This window comes from Ictidomys tridecemlineatus, chromosome 6, assembly GCF_052094955.1.
Source record: "Ictidomys tridecemlineatus isolate mIctTri1 chromosome 6, mIctTri1.hap1, whole genome shotgun sequence".
NCBI lineage: Eukaryota > Metazoa > Chordata > Mammalia > Rodentia > Sciuridae > Ictidomys > Ictidomys tridecemlineatus.
Window position 1 is genome coordinate 16,873,907 of NC_135482.1, and position 21,802 is coordinate 16,895,708.

General features: G+C 40.1%; 1 protein-coding gene across 1 annotated transcript in view; it reads left to right on the forward strand.

The window, feature by feature from the left end:
• The first annotated feature begins 2,547 nt into the window (after positions 1-2,547).
• The window catches only part of C6H12orf42 (chromosome 6 C12orf42 homolog), a 48,369-nt gene continuing 29,114 nt past the window's right edge, over positions 2,548-21,802 (forward strand). Inside the window, exon 1 of the mRNA XM_078052924.1 lies at positions 2,548-2,832. The gene's annotated coding sequence lies outside the window, so the exon portion shown is untranslated. The remainder of the gene's footprint in view (positions 2,833-21,802) is intronic.

Consider the following 21,802-nt stretch of genomic DNA (forward strand, 5'->3'; position numbering starts at 1 on the left):
GTGTGTGTGTGTGTGGGAGGGGGGGTGTTGGGTATCATTTTTGGATGGACATAACCAGCAAGATTTGCTAATAGTTAAGATATGTGGGTCAGGGATCCAGGACAAGTCCTGATTTTTGGCTTGAACAGACAGGGTGAGTACACAACCAGAAATATCAAAAATTGTGCCCTATATGTGTAATAAGAATTTTAATGCCTTCTGCTGTCATATATAAATAAAAAATAGATAAACTAATTAATTAAAAATTAATTAATTAATTAAAAAAGAGAGAGAGTCAGGGTGATGGTTTTTCCATTTACTGGGTTGGATTATTATTGAGTGAAGACCTGTTTTAAAGAAGAAAATACAGAGTTCAATAAGACCTAGTGTCACCCTCCTCCCACCACCCAGACTCAGTCACAAACTCTGAAATGTTATTTGGATTAATTGCTCTTATCCCTGAAATGGCTTTTCCCAGATGTAGTCCCGTTATCTCTCAAAAACCCTCAGCAATCTCATGTCCATGAGGTGGCTCTAGTTTCTATTCTGTTTAGAGCTTGGCTAAGCAAAATGTCATGGCATTGCAAAAATAGCCACAAAAATTCATTGCCTTCTTGAATGTGGCCCCTTGAAATGTGTTTTTTTTTTCTACACTACCCATCAAAAGGAGGAGTTTAATTCTCCACCCCCTTGAAACTCAGCTGCAGGACTGGTTTGGCCCAATGGGACACTTGAAAATATCATATAAATAGATAATTTGGAAAGGCTTGTGAATTGAGGCTGGCCCTGTCACTGCTGGGAAACATCCCATCCTTCTAGGAATGTGCCCAGGCTAACCTGCCGAATGATGAGAAATGAGCTGTCACCCCCAGCAGATAGCAGACAGGTGAGTGAGACTCCTTCTACACCAATGAGTCTGACTGTGGGCAGACCTGAAAGAGTATGTGTTCATCTTCAAGTATCAAGCTCAAGGTGAGTTGGTTCCAAGCAGAACTGCCCAGTCAATCCAAAGAGTCATGGGAAGTAATATGTATATATGTATGTATATATTATTTATACATGTAAATTACTTATATATATACATCTATACATACATTTATATGATATATAAATAAACATATATATATATATATATATATATATATATATATATATATATATATATATATTACTGAAGAACTAGTTAAGTTCTGGAATGGTTTATTACACAGCAAAACTAACTGCTATACCACCCAGAGTTTCAAAGGTGGTAAACAGTCTCAGACTGACTGCTGCCTATGTTGAGTCTATGGATAACTTTATCACCTTTTCTTATTTCATTCTGGGTACCCTGTTAGATATTGGGGGACATACAAATACATTTATCAGGGTAATTGTCCTCAAGAGAGAGATTGGGAATTTTCATAAAGAATAAGCTAGCTGACTGACAATGAGTTCAACAAGTATTTATTTAATGCTTTCTCTGCACCAAGCACTGTCCTGGGTACTGGGAGTAGCCCTTAGAAAAATATGGACAAATTCTTATAGGGGTTGGGGAGTATAAAATTGTTTCTATCAATCCATGAAGCCTCATAAACTTTTAGTTTTCTTATGACTGGCTTCATCCAGGTGACCTCAGAATGTCACATGGGTGGTGACCCAGCTACTGGCCTCGGTCTTTGCAGTAGGTAGGGGACCGTAGCTTGGAGAAAGTAGGAAGATGAGCAGTCGGAAGGTGCAAGGGAGACCTGGGATCCCGTTTACCTGGACTGGCCCAATCTTACATGAAAGCCACAATCTGCCTCTCCAGAATGGAGACTGCAGCATTTCTCAGGGGCACAAATGTGCTTTGGGAAGGTTTTTGAGATTCTCATTGTCTACTACCCTTCTGTTGGCAGTAAGAGTGGGCTTAGCTCAATTCATTCACTGTAAAAGTTTCCCGAAGGTCAGAGATCCCTATGTTATAGACCACAGAGGTTTCCTAGAAAAGACTCATTTTCTGCTTCTCTCAGGTGAAATAAAAAGAGTTGAAATGGCTTGGTAATGTCTAAGCTTGTTCACACATACCACCTGGCACTTTTGAGTTATATTTTGAGTGACTGAAGGGTGGATGAGGCCTGCCTGGGCCTTGAAGGGCAGCACCCTCTCTGTTTCCCTGATGATTTCATGTTCTTTCTTTGGCTTATCTGAGGGCTCACACTAAAGCTTGTGAGAAAGCTCTTACGTTCCGACAGAATTCCTTCAGGGCACTCACCCTCCTGGAGAAATGGCGGTTCCCAGTGGCACCTGGAATACTTCTCTACCATTCTCACCACTGTCTTGCAAAGAGCTTGGGGTGGGATTTGCTCTCTCACTCCTGGGTGAAAACCACTTTTCATGGGTTGACAGAAATCTGCATTTGGGGGCCAGTTTCCAGTTGTTCAGCTTTTGGGGGAAAATGAAAGAAATACAAACCCAGGGCTTAGTTCTTGGGAAATTCAGGAAGTGTCTCCCAGAAGAGGAGGGGAGGACATTGGTCAAAGTGCCTGTGCTGCTGGTCCCGATATAAATGCTCTTTCTCCTTTGTTGCTTCCAGACTCTGAAGAATTAAACTCCAGCACAAGCCAAGGAGGAACTGGCGGTGAATGCCACAGTGTTTTCTAATCCATGTGGATCAAATCCACGCAAGTTTTGATTCTGTAAAGAATCTAGCATGCTGGATTAATCACATGGATTAATAAAACACAGTCGCCTTCTCTCACTGGTGCTGTCTAGCCTTTGTGCTTGCCCCCTCCGCCCCCACCTTTTTTGAATTCTGTGAAACTCTGCTGGGACAAAGAAGTGGCGTTCTCTGAGTAACATGACAATTGGGCCACTGGTCCACCCTTCAGGAAGGTAGGATCCCTGAATTTTTCAGCATGCAAAACTCTTGTTTGTCCCTATATGGTAATGTCTGTGCCATGGAGAAAAACTCTGGGTGTTTGGGGCGGCTTACATTTTGTGGAGTTTTGCTGAAAGCAAAATGTATCATGCCAAGAGAGCAAAGGCTCCGTAGAGAGTGTCTGATCATGAGGGGCATTAGCCAAAGGCCTGGGCTAGGTGGATGCATGTGTCTCAACTCTCCGGAGCCTGTTTGAGCCCACACCTCCCTGTTTTCCAGGATAAGACTAGTTGGTCTTTGTCTAATTCAACGCCAATAATCACTAACATTCATTGAATTTGACTATGTGCCAGGCGTTGTTTAAATCCTCAGAGGGACGGTATGGGACAGATACGTTATTATTTCCATTTTCTGGTAAGATAACTGGGATCAGGGATGTTCAATATCTTACTGGATTTCACACTACTGTCAAGTGGCAGAGTTGAGACAACTTAGACTTGAACCCTGGCTGCTCTTCTCTCTTGCTGAAAGCCTGTCTGTTAAGCCTTATTTATTTGTGTCTTCAAAAATTTGACACATGCTCCCAGCCTGTGTTTCAGTGTTTCTTAATGTGCAGTGCCTTCTTCAACCAGATGAGGTAATGGGGCAGGTAAGTTCCTATGTCAGCTCAGAGTGGTTATTATTCAGAAGCTCAAAAACCTCTATTCTCAGCCTCACAGGGAAGGAACAGCATAGAGGAAGAAGTGGATGGAGATCAAGAGAGGGGCTAAAACCAGGGGGGAGAAGAAGCAAAATCTTGAAATATTTTATTTTTATTTTCTCCTGCAGAGCACTGTCCTCTCTCAGTCTCCCTCTGTGTGAGAATTCATTTACCTTAGTCCACTTGGCTTCTTCAAATTAGGAGCAAAGAATTCTGCCCCTCATTAGCTGCTTGGCCTTTCTTATGCATTTTGGGGCAATGGGTAAGTTAAGAATCAGAAAAATTGAAGAACCAAAAAAAAAAAATAATAAAATAAAATGCTAGTAGTAAGAGAAAAAGAAAAATTATAACATCAAGTGGGGCAAAGAGGAAGGACGAGGGAGCCTGTGGTGCCAGCTGGGCTTGACGGAGGGCTTTAGGGCCCTGGGGATGGAAGAGGATGAGGAAGAGTGGGGACAGCGGGTGTACTTATGGCAAGAGAGTGGGGGGAGACATAGAAAAGAGACGAGGGGAAAGGGGACAGGAAGGGAGAAGAGAGGGTGAAGGTTGGAAGAATTTGAGATGCCTTATGAATCTGAACCTTCTCCAGTATTTCCTCAGAATGAAATTAAGATTTCAAGTGATCTTTAATTATTTTTTGGATGTCAGCTTTCTTTTTTATTTTATTTTATTAAGTCAAGATGGGCCACAAAGGGGCTCCTCGCCTGAGGGATTATATATCTTAAGATCTCCGGGATATGGGCACACATGCTACCTCTATCTTCTCGGTCCAAATTCAGCTCCAGCACTAAAGCAGGCAAGAACTATCACTTGCTTCTCTTTGGACATGTGATATATTTATTCACTTTTTATTCAAAAATAATACTCGCTGAATGTGAATGTGAAAACCCTGGAGTGAACACAGCGTGGTCCTCGTCTTTGGACACGTTGTTTTCTAGGGGAGGAAGCAGAAACGAAAGCCATTAAAGTATATAAACAACGCAACTACGGACTGTAAAAGGGGATAATGAAATAAGTAAAGTGAAGCAACTCCCTGCAAAAACGACAGTTCAACTTGGATCTATAAAATGAGGACTCAGTTACGTGAACTCTGGATAGAAAGGCAAGTTATTCATTTTTAGGAAAATGTCTAGGAAATATATTTCTAATAACATGTCTTCACATCTCCATTTGTGAAAATCAAAGTATTTAGAGAAATCAATAGAATTTACCTAATCTGAACAACAGAGAAAAAAAAGTCTAAAAAAAAAAAAAAGAAAAAGAAAATTTATGGGGGGTATGTGGGATCAGAGCAAAAATGATAACGTGTGTTGCTGGAGTTCTAGAAGGAGAGTTGAGTGAGGGACTGATACAAAATATGAAGAAATAACAGCTGAACATTTCCTGTATTTGATTAAAGATATAAAACCACATATTCAAACAGCTAAGTGAGTCCCCAATGAGATCTCTGCTAACCCACATTGTAATAGAACTTCTGAAAATTAAGGAAAAATTAAGGGTGTTTGTGGCCCTTAAATTCCTGGTAGAAATAAATAAGTGAAGATTTAGTGTTTGGTTGGAAAATTGTCTAATCACTTGTTGTATGCGTGAGAGACTAGCCAGCAACATTTGGCATACTTTCTAAAGGGTTCCACAGGAAATAATTTAATGAAGGGATAACATGCAGAGAGGTAGAGTGGGTTGGTAAAATATTTAGGACTAGAATCAGTGGGAGGCCATTACTTTTCTAAATATTTCTACCAGCACAGCTGGGTCACACAGTTGATGCCTGACTGGAATCAGGTGGAAGAAGAAGATGTCCACTACCTTAACTGAGGCAAGACAAGGAGGAAGCAGGAGGAGAGAGAACAGATACCTTTCTCTTCTTTTGCAATCCTCTGCTCTCCTCTTAGAGCCTCATTTACCTAAGCCCAGCCACTGGGAATGGGGCTTAGGTGTCACAGTCCACAGAGACAAGTCTTATGAGGCACAGATCTTTCCAGAAAAGAATAGAAAGTAGTTACAGGAGATGCATCAGAAAATGGAGAATAATCAGCACCTACTTAGAAGTAAAAACTTAGGTTCTATAGTGAGGAAGTCTGGGTTGGGCAAGTCACCCACATTCTTTGGGCTAAAAATTACTCCTCTGTTAAATAAAGACACTGGACTAGGTCATTTCTAATATTATCTTTTAACTCTAAGCATCTTATCAATGCTCTGACACCTGATATCTGGGTTGCAACTAGCCTTAAGCTCTAGGTTTTCCAGACTATACTAAATATTCTATTAGAAAATCTCACTTAATTAGTCTTTCATTTCCTCTGAATTAATAAATGTTCTCCATTTCCTTTGTAGAACATTCAGACACTCCAGCACAATGGCGATAAGCTGCTCTGGGGTTTGCCTAGCTGGTCCTAACTGAGTAGCATATTTGCCAAGAGGAAGCTGTGTATTCCATGACCATTCATGACAGTTGTATTTGTTATGCTCACATAACAAATATTAGATGAGTGGAAAACTTATCTGAAAATTAATTCAAGTACTTCAGAAATGTTTTCTAAGTCAGATTTAAATTTGTTAAATTTCAGACATCTGCAAGAATTTAGAAATGAATTATTAATATCTAGAAAGAATTTGCATTCAATTATTTTTTTGAAATACTTCATACTTTTTAGGAAGAAATTAAGTGAACTTCAGGAAATGGAAATCAGTTACCATTACTATGCAATTGTTGCTAGGCATTCTGAATGCTATATTTTCAAGAAAGGAAACTCAAACTCCATCAGCAGGCACATGTTCAAAGATAAGGCATTGGCTCACTATTTAAAAAATGGTAAAAATGAACATACATATGTTTTAAATTAAAATGTTTAAAATTTTTTTTGCTGGACTAATTTTTTATTAACTGACCATTTTTGGACATAATCAAATTACAAGAGGGCTTATACTATCCTTGATCTTCAGCATGGTACCACCACTAAGCTTTCCTTATAACTCATTGAAAATAGCATTCCATTTTAAGACACCCTGGGACTTAAATAATTTATCACTTCTGAGTCTGGGTTAGTGGATTACATTAAACTAGCCCATCTTCTTCGATCCTAATGCATTATGTCTTAGAAGTGTGAATCCATGCTTACTCAAGAAATGTGGGGTTGCCTTGAATCATGAATTACTCATTATCAAAGAACATCTGCAAAATTCAATGACTTTGCTATTAAATATCATTTGAGTAGTGAATTCTGAGCTTCCTCTATAGACATATACTTTTAAAATAAACTCTTCTTACAGAATAATCCTTACATTGTTTTCAGCATGCATGAGAAGTCCTTTGCCTGGTACCTGGCCTTGGAGAGAGATCATTGATTATCGCTTTGTTGTGACATCTGTCACTTCAAATATTGAATATACTCTGCTATCTTCCCCAGATATTAATAGACAGAAGACCTCCAAGAGGTCTTTCTTTACAACTGTCTATAAAACTGGGTTGGATGGGGCATTTGAAGGGACAGACAGGGACAGGAGGCAGAAGGAAAAGGCTATGGCTAGTTTCAGGAATTAGTTGTTTCTACTATTATATGATCTATAGTTTTCTGAGAAATCCCACATTCTGTAAAATAGTGTGCAAAAGTAGTAAAAATCAGAAGGGGCTGATTAATAACAACATGTGTATCTTTGTTATACCACAAAATAATAACAACCTCAGTGAAAGTTCTGACTAAAAAGTATGTTGAGTTTCCTGTAACAAACCAGGACAGTATATTCACACTTTGAATTCTTTTAAGGAGATAAATGTGAAGAAATAGGTGAAGGATCTAGGCTGCCAAATTTTGAAGGCCAGGGAAAATGAAAAAAAAAGATTTGGAAGACTGGCACAACAGCTTTGGAGGATAGAAACCCTTGATCCAACGGAGTAGAAAAGAATGAGGTGTTGAGGGGGTATGGACAACCTTATTCCTCTGGCAATGCTAGGTTCTGCTATGGCAGGGCAAGTTGCCTTCAGCTACTTTCTCTAGTGGTTCAAACATTAAGATAGTGAGAAAAATTACATATGAAAAACGTGACATTATATTGATGTCTTCTCTTATTTACCAACGATGAACTAATTCACTTTACAGAAATGCATACTGTAACAGGAAGTATTTGAGAAATTCAGGTGATATTTAAGTGTTTACCATGATCCATCTGCTTTTAGATTCTGCTTTTTAAGAAGAAATTAATTTTGCTATTCTACAAGGTATTCATAGCAGAATACTGTTAGTACATTATGTGGCTAAGGTGTATATTTGAGAAGTGTTGTCCTAAAAGCAGTGTTGACTAAAAGTAGCTACAAGCTACGCCTGGTGGGCTGCGATTTCTTCCAACATTAAAAAGATTAAATAGAAGCGATAATAATAATAGGTAATGTTTATTGAACATTTCTGTCATTAACTAACTCTGCTCAGTGCTTTGCATGTGTTAGCTCATTTAATCACCATATAACTAACCCCCTGCAACTGTTCCTAAAATTAACATTTCAGACTTTGAGTTTGGGCCTCAGAATCAACTCTTAACTAACCATTATACTACTGTCTTCAGCGTATGTTGTGGTAGACCATCCTGTTCACTCCCAGAGACACTTTTCAGAGGGACATGACCAAGAAGTCCTTGTTCAAAATCCACCTTGATTTCATTTTAATGCATGGCAAGTCTTGCTCATCTTGATATCAGAGACATATTTACCTTTTCTCCTAAGAAACAGTATTAATCTTCTCCTAAGGAAAGATATGATACATTTTCTTCTCATGGTAACATGGTAGACAATAATAGGGTCATTATCTTAGTCACTACCCTCAACATTTTCCAGAATATTCTCCAATCTATATTTCTCTGATTAGAAAACTTGTAAAAAAGTATATTTTGACACCTTCTTTTACAAAACAAGAAGCTTAATTAACTATGCTTATTCCCAATGCTGCTTCGCTCCTCAGTCTTTATGTAATTTAGAATTTGGATACTTTCAATGAAAAATTTAAAGAAACACGTTTACTTGGTATATTTTCTGATCCCTTGCATATCATAAGAAAGCATTTTTTTATTGTTTTGCTATGTGAATGAAAACTTAATGAGAACCAAAATTATTTGGTGTATGTAGATGATTGTCCATTGTCTCTCGAATTTAAAATTGCATACAAAGAAGCACAGTCCCAATCTTATTTTTGTACAGAGGTAGACGTTTGTAACTTCTCTTGGATAGTTGCACAGCTTTTCTTCTTTTTGTTACCAGTTTTTCTTTCTGAAGAAAGACCAAATAGTTTAGCACAAGCCAATATATAAATCTTAAATTAATTTTTCTCAAAACACAGGGAGCTCTTTAACTTTGAATTCTCCAGACTTACTTTTAACCTCAGTTATTTTTAGGCAATAACATCTTTGCTTATTGCATAGATGTCAGTTGCTCTTTGGTTTTAGTCAGATTTTCTTTTTTTCCTGCTGTGACCAAAAGACTGACAAGAACAATTAGAAGAGAAAAAGTTTATTTGGGGGCTCATGCTTTCAGAAGTCTTAATCCATGGACTCATTGCTCTGGGCTGGAGAGGAGGCAGAACATCATGACAGAATGGTATGGCAAAGGCAAGCAATTGGGAAAATGGCATCAGGAAGAGAAAGAGAGAGAGAGAGAGAGAGAGAGAGAGAGAGAGAGAGATCTCACCAGATACAAATATATACCCATAGCCACACCCCCAGTGAAGCACTTCCTCCAGACACACCCCACCTGCCTCCAGTTACCACTCATTTAATCCCATCAGAGGTCAATCAACTGATTAGGTTAAGGCTACGACCCAATCATTTCTCCTCCAAACTTCTGACATTGTCTTACATGTGAGCTTTTGGGGGACACCACTACTAAACCACAGCAGGCACTCATAACCCAATCATTTCATCTCTCAACTTTCTTGCCTTATCTCACACATGTTTTGGGGGGACACCTCATGTCCAAACCAAAACATCTTTCCCTAGTTTTTTTTTCTAGGAACACCTACATTTCTTACATTTCATTTCTATTTGTCCTTCTCTTCCCTCCATATTTTCTGTTTTTTCCTGGTTTTCATTTCCTTGTCCTGTTTTCTTCACTAAGGATGAGCTTCTCAAGTTCGCCATGCACATCAGGATCAGTCAAATGCAACAGAGGCTGCTGTGCCCAGTGTCGAGGCCCCACCCTTGTCTAGTTTCCCTCATCTTAGAAGATGACCTCATGTTCCAGAAGCTCCAGTGAGTTCTCCGGTGTATCATCTTCAGTGAGCACTGTTCTGAGAGCCCTCAGCTGACCTCACCTCAGACCTCATAGACTTCAACAGGTTACAGGTGCCCCTCTAAACTAGTCATGGGAAGAGGAATGGAGTTTTCCCAGGAGGATTTTCTCCTGAGCTGGGAATAGGGTTCCTTCCATAAGGTATGGGTACATGAGAAAGATGGCTTCCGTTTGCAGAAAACATGGTTTCTGTTTGCACCAACAGCATCTGCCGTATCCACCTTACTAGGATTTGGTGTGTGTGTGTGTGTGTGTGTGTGTGTGTGTGTGTGTGTGTGGTTATTGCATGTACTCATCCATTTTGCCACTGGTCTTTAATTTCTTTGCTGCACATCTTGTTTTTGATCATCTAAAGCTCTTGTCATTTCACCTTATCCTGCTCTGTTGTAGGGTTCTGCTCCTGTTCAGTAAGGTTATGTCTTTTTTATTCCATTAAGGATTCCAAATGACTGATTGTAGGAGGTTTTTCTGAGTCTTTGGGATGATGTATTCTCTTCCCTATTTTGATGTCTATCTATCTGTCTATCTATCTATCTATCGATCGATCGATCGATCGATCGATCAATCTATCTGTATAAATATATATCACATACCCATGTATATATGATATATATTACATTTATATATAGCATTATATAAATTAGAACTCTGTCCTCTTGTAGTGAGCAGCAGTCTTTCTGGGCCTTGGTGTTTCTGGAGGACATGCAGAGCAGATATTGTTTGCCTCTGTTCATTATCCATTGGAAGGTACGTTGCAGGCCTATGGCCAGGTCTATTCCCAGGGTTCTGCCTATAGTCTCATGAGAAGGTGGATCTTCCTCCACTGTCTGGTTTTCTAGTGCCCACAGATTGTAAGAGTGGCTATAACTCCTATAAACATTTGTTACCATGAGGCTTTTCACCTACCTAATGTTTTACCTTTAGGGTCTCTGACTGCTGGAATAGACTACAACTGCCCTTCTCCTTACTTCTTCCCGCATACAGGCAGGATGGAAGGCAGGGATCGTAATAGTATATGTCCTACCTTAAAAAGTCAGTTTACTTAATCATAGGGTGGTTGTGCTTTTTATGGTTCTTTTTGTCCACCAATTCTTGCTTTCTGGGGGCAATGGTGTGGAGCAATGTATATATATTTTAAAACACCATGTGGTACACCATAACTGTCTACAGTTCTCAGTTTACATACAGTTAAGTTATAGTGTTATGGTATTGATTCATTCATACACTACAGTTATGTGATATAATGAATTAATATGGGTTAACCTGATAATTGTAGCAGTGATACTATTATTTATTTAAAGATTTAGCCTTTGATCAGTTCTAATTTAATATCTAAATGGCATGTAATTAATGAAGGTGATTATATTCAAAACCACTGAGGATTGTTATCCACTTCTATGTGAAAACAACAAAAATATGTTTTTTTCCTGTGAAATTTCCTATAGTTAACATTGGAGGATTCAAATTAATAGAGCATGTTGGAGTTATTTCTATAATTATACTCCAGAAAGTATATGACTAATGGAGGGAGAAGTTCTCTGATACTCATAAATCGACAAAATTTACTGTTTCTAAGACTTATCTCAACTCTCCTTGTGTGCATAGTTATTACGGATTTGCAATCCTAGGGTGTGTACCATTTTATATTTTTCTTTAATTTTCCATTACATTATCTTTCTATATCTCTTCCTAGTTCAGTTCAATAAACTTCCCAACATTTTCTTTTAAATGCTTAACAGTATTATGTGCTGTTGACTTAACTATCATTATATTAAACATTTCTCTCTTGTGGGACATTTAGGTTGCTTTAATTTTTTTTTCTTTTCATGAATAATCACAAACTTGTCTCTAAAGAATCCAAGAATTTCACTGAAATAAACTATTGCTCTTGTTGCATATTTAATAGGCGTATCAGCAAAAAGTAGCCTTAGCTCAGCATCTAAGAATGACAAAGTTCTGCGCAGAGGTGGACATAATTTCATAATTTTATGATTAACTGGTTTTAATCTGCAAAAGTGATGATAGTAAAGATGCTGCCAAGTCCTAGATGGCACTTGGCTAATGATGATAAAGAAGATGATGAGGATGGTAATGATAATGACATCATCAACAGCAATAATAGTGATAAAATATTTATTGAGCCCTTGCTATGTGCCAAGAACTCCTCTCAGTGCTTTGTGTGTATTAACTCACTTGATCCTCAGCAACCCTATGAGTAAAGTACTCCATCTCCATTTCATAGAAGAGAAAACATACATAGGAGAGCTAAGTAATTCCTAATTATTATGGATCGAATACCTCCTTTCCTGTATGATTTATGTTCATTATTGTGCTAATTGCTTTACCAGTTGTATCTTCATTTAATTCTCCCAAGTCCTTAAAAAGAGGGTAATTAATACTCCCATTTGCGCATGCAAAATATTTGAAGGCAAAGAGAGAAAGTCAAACGTCTGAGGTCACAGTACTTGTAAAGATCAGAGATTCAGACTCTGCCTGATCCCAAAGGAGCTGAAGTCTTAGCTACTTAGGCTGGACTGCCATTCTGGAAACTAAATCAAACGAAGTGAAATGATTTAACCAGAGATAACTCATAAGCAGTAGCCAATTGTAAACGAAACCTATGTCCCTTCTCCTAGGTTAATGTCCTTTCCAATATACAATTGTAATTTCAATTATCTTTTTGCATGGCCTTTTTTCCAGGGTTGTTTGTATTCTTCCTCTCTTTCTGCCTCGTCTTTTCCTTCGGTAGAACACCTTTTTTTTCTCTTCTCATATGCACACTGTCATGCACAGTCACAAATTTGCCATGTCCTCTTCTAGACTTTCCAGGCAGTTGGTAGCCCTATTAGGCTCCATGTTAGGGCAGATGGTGACATGATACAAAAGTGTGGGTGGGCCACTTTCTCTAAGAAGGAGCTACCAGCAGCAAAGCAGGGATTGACATATCATTATCGACTGGAATCAGGGCCAAGCCCTCAGAGTTTTCTAAGTAGGGAATAGAATTGGGGTGTATCTTGCTGATCAGCCCATGTGCAGAGTTTTCATGGATATTTCTGCATGGAGAAGTTCCGTGTGCAGTGATATTCCCTCTTTGGCCATGAACATGGACATTCAGCTGGTGTTCTCATTGCACCAGGAGAACCCAGCTTAGGAAATTGGAATTAGATTATTTTTCACTTTTGTGGTTGAGGTCAGGAGGACTTCTATATCTTGATCCAACATCCAGCTGCCCTGGCCTCCATCTTTGTTGTACAAGAAAGATGGAAACAGCTGAAAATGACTTAGCCTTGCCCAAATATGGAAAAAGACTTCTGCTTCTCTCTCTTTTGGTCACATCAGGTGATATCTATCTGGTAACATGCTTGAGCTTTGCCATTGTTCCTTAGATGAAAAGATATGTGTCTTTGGCTCTAGATGTGGACATTCAGGTAGTGCTTGATATGGTACCAGGTCAATGGCTGTAGCATTAAAATGAACAGCCCAGAGAAAAACAGATATTTCTCCTTATATTTCAATTGGGGCATTAATAAAATCTCAGGCTTCTGAAATGCCATAAAAATGCATGTTAGGAAATATTCCTCGGTTCACCAGATTACTTCTTTTAAGACCTTTCAATTGCATAATTACTGTTATAAATAGGTTTTTTTGAAACAGAAAACTTTGTAGTCTAATTTAAAAATATATTTTATTTTAGCATGTTTTCCTTTTAAAGCAATGCTTTTCTTTTTGTTTTGGTTTTGGTACTGGGGATTGGACCAGAGGTGCTTTTCCACTGAGCCGAAGAACTGCATCCCCCAACTCTTTTTACTTTTTTATTCTGAGGCCCTTGTTTAGTTGCTTAGGGCCTCCCTAAGTTGCTGAGGCAAGCCTCAAACTTGTGATACTCCTGCCTCAGCCTCTTGAGTCTCTGGGATTAGAAGTGTAAGCAACCATGCCCAGCTAAAGCAAAGTTTTAATTTTGATGCATTGGGTTATTTTTATCAAAGTAAAAAGAAGTCCATGAAAAGAAATTGATTTTGTGATATTTTAAATGCCTATAAAAATTAAAAGTCTATATTGTATGTTTCATTTTTTATAGGAATACATTCTGGGAAATTGTTTGTGGGGTTCTTTGTATAGAAGAGATTTGTTTTTATTGGTGAGCATTAGATTTTTTTATTTTGTTAAGCCATGTTGGCAGCATCCATTGATATATTTTTGAAAATGGATGATTCCATTTAGATTTGTGCTAAAATCTCATACTATTTACGTATTTTCTTTTTACCTTGTAAATGGTGGGACAACTCTGACAGATGCTTGTAACTTTGTGGTGGATGCATAATGTAAGTCGTAAACAGGGTGAGGAGGCAAAGAGTTCTCACACAGTGCCTTCAAATCTGCCCCAGTACTTGTCTGGTTATTTTCTTTCTGACATCTAGAAGGAGAGCAGAGACCCTGGTGACAGGACAATGAGGTTTTGCTATCAGTGTCGACCCTTGGAAACTGATGTAATCTTTCTAATTTAATGCATGCAGTCTGCAGCTTCCATCCCGGAATTTAAGTGTGGGCTTGTTTTTTATAGACAGATGTGAAAAAGGCACACACAATCTTTCAAACTCAGTGTTCTTGTTTTTTTTTTTTTTTTTTAAATCTTTTTGAAACTTAAAGGAGCTGGTGTTTTCTAATTCACAAACTTTCTGGTTAACTTTATTTAAGCATCTTCTTGGTCTATATTATGGGGTATTAACACTACACTGGGGCAGAATGAAGGGTTAGATAGGAATTTGCATATGGAACACCAGGAACAGTGCCTGGCACATAGTAGGTGCTTAGCATATTCTCCATTCCCCTCTCTTTGAGATCATTCTATAATGAGATCCAATAAAACATTATTCTTTGTCTAGCTCTCTGTTAGAGGAAGGTAACGTATCCCAGGCTAAAATGTGGCAAGAGATGGAATCTGACAATTACTTGGTATCTTTACAACCCTTCAGGTTTCAGGAAATTGGGATTTCTGTTAAAAGGTTGAGGAGCCTATCAAGTGTTTTGATGTGTGTACTAAGTATTCAGTTTTGCCATGTGCCAGAGGTATCTAACTTAGCACCTCTTCACCTGGAAGGTCTGTAGACATACAGATGTGCCTGCAAATTGATTAGCTTGGATATGCTCTGCCTGCCTGCCTGCCTGCCTGCCTGCCTGTGTGTGTGTGTGTCTGTCCGTCGGTCCATCCATCCATCCATCCATCCATCCATCCATCCATCCATCCATCCATCCAATCATCTCTTAATCAGGATTCCCCAGGGAAACAGAGAGTAGGAGCTATATGAGGAGATTTATTATGGGAATTGGCTCACATGATTTTAGAAGCTGAGAAATCCCAAGACCTGCTGCCTGCAAGCCGGAGAGCCAGGAAAGCTGGTTGCAATTTAGTCAGAATCTGAAAAGCTGAAAAGCTGAGAACCAGCGGAGACAATGGTATAGCTCTCAGTTGAGACCCAAGGTCCAGGGGTGGAGGAGGGAACTGATGTAAGTCCCAGGGACCCAAGGCCCACAGCCAGAAGCTCCAATGTCCAGTTACGGGAGAGGGGGGTTGTTCCAGCTCAAGCAGACAGGGCAAATTTGCCCTCCCTTGGTTTTCTGTTGTTTTACCCTGTTCTTATGAATTGGGTGATACCTATTCACACGGTTGAGGCTGAACTTCTTTATTCAGACTCCTGATTCAAATGCTAGTCTTTCCCAGGAACACCCTCATGGACATAGCCAGAAATAATATTTTACCAGCTACTTGTGCATTTCTTGGTCAAATTGATGCATAAAATCAACACTCTATCATCTCTCACTTCCCACCTCTCATCCACCTATTTGCTTATTTGAAACACTGATTCTATTACATATCCAACGGAAGCAGGGCAGGTAGTAGACATTTTAGAACAAAAGAACCCCCTCCCCACAGGATGATGGGCTATTGTACCATGTATTTCTCCTCTTTTTTTTTAAACGTAAAATAGACTTAAGCTAGGCACTTTAACTTTTTTAAAGTGTAATTGGCATAAAACAAATCGCAGACATACAAGGCACAGAAATAGGACAGGTTTTGCCATGGGGTATACATCCCTGAACCATCACCCCAACAATCATGATTGTGAGCATATCCATTGCTTCCCAAAGTGTCATCATTTGTTTTTGAAATTCCTCCTTCCTCTTCCATTCTCTGGTCTGAAAATGGGAAAGAGTGAAGAGCACTTTGGGACACTCTTCCCTTGAGCTGGGCTCCATAAAAAAATCTGGTCTGGAAGGAGAGCACTGTAGACATGAAATGCATCGGAGGAATCACAGGTGACCTGGAAGCCTTTCTTCAGGCTTTCTCAGCAGAGCAGAGGCCCAGAAATCAGAGGCTGCTCTGAACGTTCCTGGCAAGACACGCATTTCAAGTGCACACGTCCAACAGGAAAGAGGAGATCTGAAAGGTTGAGGTCCAGGTGTGGAGAGAGACCTGGTATAGGTGGATCCTCAGAAGGGGAAACGGGGGGGGGGTCTGTTTTGTAGTCTTATTAGAGAGCAGAGGGACAGGCACAACTTTCGAAGAGAGGAGCAAAAAGAAGAGACAGAACTTCAGGGCTCCTCAACTCCACCTGGGAGTCAATAGTCACAAGGAGCAATTGGAATGTCAATTAATTAAAATACTAGAAAATTTAATATTCAGTTCTTCAAGTGTTTATTAGCCACTGGGGGGTAGAGTCCACTGTTTCAGATTACTGTCGCTTCTTTCTACAAGTTTGGTGGTAAAGGGAAAGACAATCATACCATATAGCAACAATAGGGCTAAGAGGGGTCATTTGTAGGGATGAAAGAAGAGATCAAAATTTCCAATAGAGGGCTGAGGATGTGGCTCCAGCGGTAATACGCTCGCCTGACATGCATGGGGTGCTGGGTTCGAACCTCAGCATCACATAAAAATAAAATAAAAGATGTTGTATTCACCGAAAATTAAAAAATAAATATTAAAAATTCTCTCTCTCTCTCTTAAAAAAATTTCCAATAGAACCTGGACAATGAACACAACAGGGTCCTGGGAGAAGTGTCAGGGAATGAAATAAGAGAGCCAGGTGAGGCTGGTAGTGTCTCAGCAAAGAAGAGAGGACAGGAAAGAGAACGCAAGGGGGACAGCAGTTCAGCCTGGGTGTCCCCAATCTTAAGAGCAGTATGAAGTCCCGCTGGGCATGGAGGTGGTTTGTGGGCCACCTGGAAAGTCAACAATAGGTGAAGTGCCAGGGCGGAGGAGTTTAATGTGGCACCCCCTACCAACTGAATGTAGGCTTTTAAGTGGGGACCTTCTGGAGACAGTCTTTTAACCCTGACCATGACTAGCATAAGGATAAGAGTTTGGGAGTAACCAAGTAGGAAGGCCAACTAAAGACAATTTGAGAGAGGAAGGGACACTTTATTTCACACCTCAGCTTACCTTCCATGGGTGGGGGCCCCTTATTCCTCCATCGAATTCACCCTGATTGTCATCTCCAGCTCACCCAGTCAGCTCATTTGAAGCACAGCTGCATTTTGCAGGGCAATATTCAGAGGCTCATTTTATCAAAGCAGCTGTTTAGCCATTGATTGGGGAAGCTTGGGGTGGGGTGAGCCTGGGGGATAAGGAGAAGACTATGAGCTCAGATCAGTACAAAGTGCCAGAGTGTGTGTGGATTATTAGGTGATGCCCAGCTAGAGGGATATGGTCTATGTGATAAGCCGTATCTTATATTAAAATCCCCTGCCCACCAGATTTCCTGTCTGTTCCTCCTCACAATCTCAGAGCCTTGTCCCCAGTCCTCCAGCTGGGATTTATAAGCTGCCAGATAGGAGCAAACTTTTCAGCTGTGCACAAAGGGCCAGCTATCGCCTGGGACAGATGACCTCTACAAGCAGTTCCTTCCTCATTTATAGTTGACTTGAAACTTTTTGTTTTGGTTGCTCCTCGAGAACAGCAACCCTGCTTTGATAAGCTTCCCTCCACCTCGGCACAATTGAACTGCAGCTCTGGAGGATGACATTTTGGGTTATGCAACCCAAGTACCCCTTTCACCAGAGCAGCGTTGCTGGTGAGGCTGCCCGGCTGCCAACCCATCCTTCTTTGAAGGGCTATTTCTAGACTCAGGTATGAGGCCCACCAAAGATAGAAGGTCTGACTCCAGAGACCTGAGAATCCTTTGTTCTTTCCCTCAGGGTGGGAAGCAAAAGCAAACCTGTTTCTAATGACTGTTTGCATCACAAAGAAAGCCACTTCAAGCTATTTATTTTTCCCACTGATTCATGTTCAGTGTCTTAAGAGTTGAAAAAGAGCTTTGCTTTAAATAAGAGGGTAGATCCATAATTAACTGTCCCTATGTTCCAAGACAGTGTTTATTCAGTGTTCCTGAAAATCTGAAGCTCTTGGGCATTAAGTAGATATGGGGCTGGAGGATAGGTTCCTTGACCACAACTCAAAAATAGCCACATTTTATAGGTGTTCTGCTGTGCCAGGCGTCATAGTAAGCAGTTTGTCCAACCTGATGATTAATTCACCAAATGATATAAAGGAGGGATTCTTTTCTCCCCTCCCTCCCCCTTTGTAAACATCTGAGGAAACTGAGCCTTAGGGGAATCCAGAGGGAGCGCGTCAATGATGACGCTTGGAGTGAAGGCCCGGATCTAGAATTTCCAAATTTTGCTGTTGTCCCCCCAAATCTTCTAGGTGCAAGTGTGTGGAAGACACTGGAAGAGCTGCTGTGGAGCACAGTGGAACATGTTTTCCCCACCATTCGAATCTTAGAGCAGAAAGACGTAAACATTGTGTGCAGAGGCCAATGGTACTCAGAGGGACAATAATAACGACAGGACATTGAAGATGCCACCAGGTGCCGTGTTTGGTATCACTTCACAATGCCCATGGCCAAAGTTGTCAAAATAGGACCTATGAAATGCCTGTGGTACCTAGGCTGGTCTCTTATTCAAGATTGCTAAAGTATTTATGGAGCTAATCCCTGTTGTATCCCTGACACCCAGCTGGGAAGTGAGCTCTGGGTACTGATGTAATGTGGTGAGTAAAACAGAAGCAATCTTATCCTCAGCAAGTTTCCAGTCTGGAGGGTCATGCAGGTGTGATTCCGATTGATTATGAGTATAAAAAGAAAATAACAGTTATCCTTGTGTGTGTGACCCTGATTCGCATTTTGCGTGTGTGATTCCGCCGGGCTGTCTCATTAAGTCAGCGCCCCTCTGCTGATTTATTCTGGCAAGGCATTCTGTTTTCCAGCCACAAATGGGAGGGAGGATCGTTGGGGGATTCTGCCATGGTACGATGGTCTGCAAACTGAAGATATTTGAGAACCACTGACCTATAGCAAGATTCTTTGAGAATTGTATTAGAGAACATTTCAATTCCCCCTCTCTTTTTCTCAGGGTTCATATGTCTGCATGCAGAGAATGTAAAGGCCAAGGTCAGAAAGCAGTTAGCTTGGAAACTTGTGTGTGTGTGGGGGGGGAATCAGTATTGTCTTGCTCCAGAAAATGCAAAAAAAAAGAAAACTTTTTTTTTAAATTTTGCATCATAGAAGTTGACTAAATGTTTATGTTCTAATTGCATGAAGACCTTTCCCTCATGAGAGAAATTATCTAAATTATCTGCCTTTAAAGGCTTCTCTTCTGGGGAAAGTGAACTTAAAATCTTAACTGGGTTCTTCAGTCTTCAAGCTAAAAGCATCCTGTGTATTTTCAGGTGGAGGGAAGAGATAAGTGCTTATTTAAAGAGGCCAAATTGGTGCACCCTGCTTGAGAACAGGGCACTTATGACATTCCCTATACGTTCTTATTCATCTCTTGACACATCATAGCAGAAATCAACCTGTTCCTTTGCTTCAAAGTCCCGATATTCATATGGACGGAATTCATTATTTTGAGCAAAAAATTAAAGCCCTTCTATTAAAAGGAAGACATTTGGCTATGAAAACTGGGCATCTCCCATTGAGTTATAGCTTTTTTTTTTTTTAAATACAGTTGGATCCTAAATGCTTCAGACTGTCACCTACTTGAAAAGGGGGCAAAGCAAAAGGGACAGAGCTTGAAGCTAGAAAAGAAAAAAAAAATCCCAACTTTTGTTAATGTATAGGCATTCAGCTCCCACTGTTCATTAACACACATATTGCTGACGCTTGGCAATGAGGCGGACATTTTTCTTGAGTGGGGTCGAAAAACTAATTATTCGCCATATGGTGGTTGGCTCAGCAACAATTACTGGAGCCGTGGAAGCAAAGGGAAGTTGGCCGAGCGATTTCTTTGGGCAGTTTGCACAGCTCTGACTCTCTTGACATATGCCATTCATGTGGCCTCCGGAGAACAGATGGGCCAGGCTGGGAACGCAGGGGAAATCATGGCTGGGACCTAGTGGCAGCCCCTGTCTCTTTATCCTTCAGAATGACTTGGAGTCACATGGTATGTGAAAATAACAAGCAGGGGATTGTCCTCGGAGGATTTCCCTGCCTTCTTTTATAAAGCCACAGCGTAATTTCGACTGCCTTTTCGTATTTTGTTTATTAAAGGGATCAGGGGTTTAGATGAAAGAGATTCCTTGGTTGTGGGTAGGGTCTGGCCTATGCCAATGTCACTTGCTTATTGTCAGCAGGCAAAATGCTGGCAGTTTGATAAGGGATAAGAAAATAGTGGGGAGGGGGGTGTTAAATTAAAATTTAAATTACTCCTTATTTGTTCTCTTCCTGTTTGTAAATCTCACAGAGGCAAGTTAAGATACGAGCTGGTTTAGGTTTAGGATACTCCAATCTCCTGAAATGAGTTTTTGTGATTTTTTTTTCTTCTTCTTTTTCTTCTCAGGGGATTCTGATGCAGGAAAACTGAAAGTAATGTAAATGGGCATAACTTGGGTGCTTTTTTGGATTTGACATTGGAACAAAATGGAAGAAGGAGGCGGGAAGTTGCCAATTAGAGATTAACGGGGGCATTTATATGCATAAAAATTCGATTAAGCTAAAATTGTTCACAATCAGCAACTTAAATTTTAATTAAGAAGCAGCTGCTTGAAGTTGGGGCACTGGAATTACTGCCCCAGGCAGCTACTAATGCTGCTGTTACGTGGTTGGCGCTTGTAGTAAATATGAGACCCTGGCCTTCACTCTCAAGGTTGGCCTCCAAAGCTGACTCCCCACAGAGAGAGCATACTGGATGCCAGGGACGGGGTTTGCATTTTGTGTGCTTTTAAAAGTGAAGAGGCTTGGGGAGTTGAAACTCTCATGTTGTGTATTTTGAAACACTACCACTGAAAATTTGGTCCTAGTACAAAATAGTATTGAAAGAGGACCCTGGGGATTTTTCAACTCATCTTGGATATGAGTTTTCAGAGTCTGAGACAGTTGCTTTACTGTAACTGAAAAAGGAAAAGTGGTTTTTAATTCTTCGTTTCTTCCCTGATTTTGAAATGTACTTTTGACTTTTGGGAAGTCTACCATAACTTAACTTTTGAAAATGAAGCTATGTTTTCTAAAGAGTGTTTTCTGGTATCTTATGTGAACTAAAGTCAGATAAAATTCTGGTTTCTGATTATTTAGGTTTGTATATGAGGGTGTCCCCCAATAAGCTCATGTGTTAGGAACTGCAGCAATATTCAGAGGTGGAAAGATTAGATTAGGAGAGCTATAACCTCAATGGATTAATCCACAGGATGGTTTGATAATTTGAAGGTACTACCTGGTGGTAACTCTAGGTAGGGAGGTCATGACTGAAAAAAAATAGGTAATTGGGAGTTTGCCTTTGGGGACCATATCTTGTCCCTGGCTTCTTCCCATCCCCTTCTCTCTGCTGCGTGATGGCCATGAACTTAGCAGCCTTCCTATACCGCACTGTTCTGCCCAGAGCAATGGAGCCAGATGACCTTGGATTGAACCTCTGAAACCATGAACCCAAATAAACTTTTCCTGCTCCAAGTTGTTATTGTTGGGTGTTTTGGTCACAGGGATGAACAAACTGTTGGTAATAATGACTGACATTTATTGAG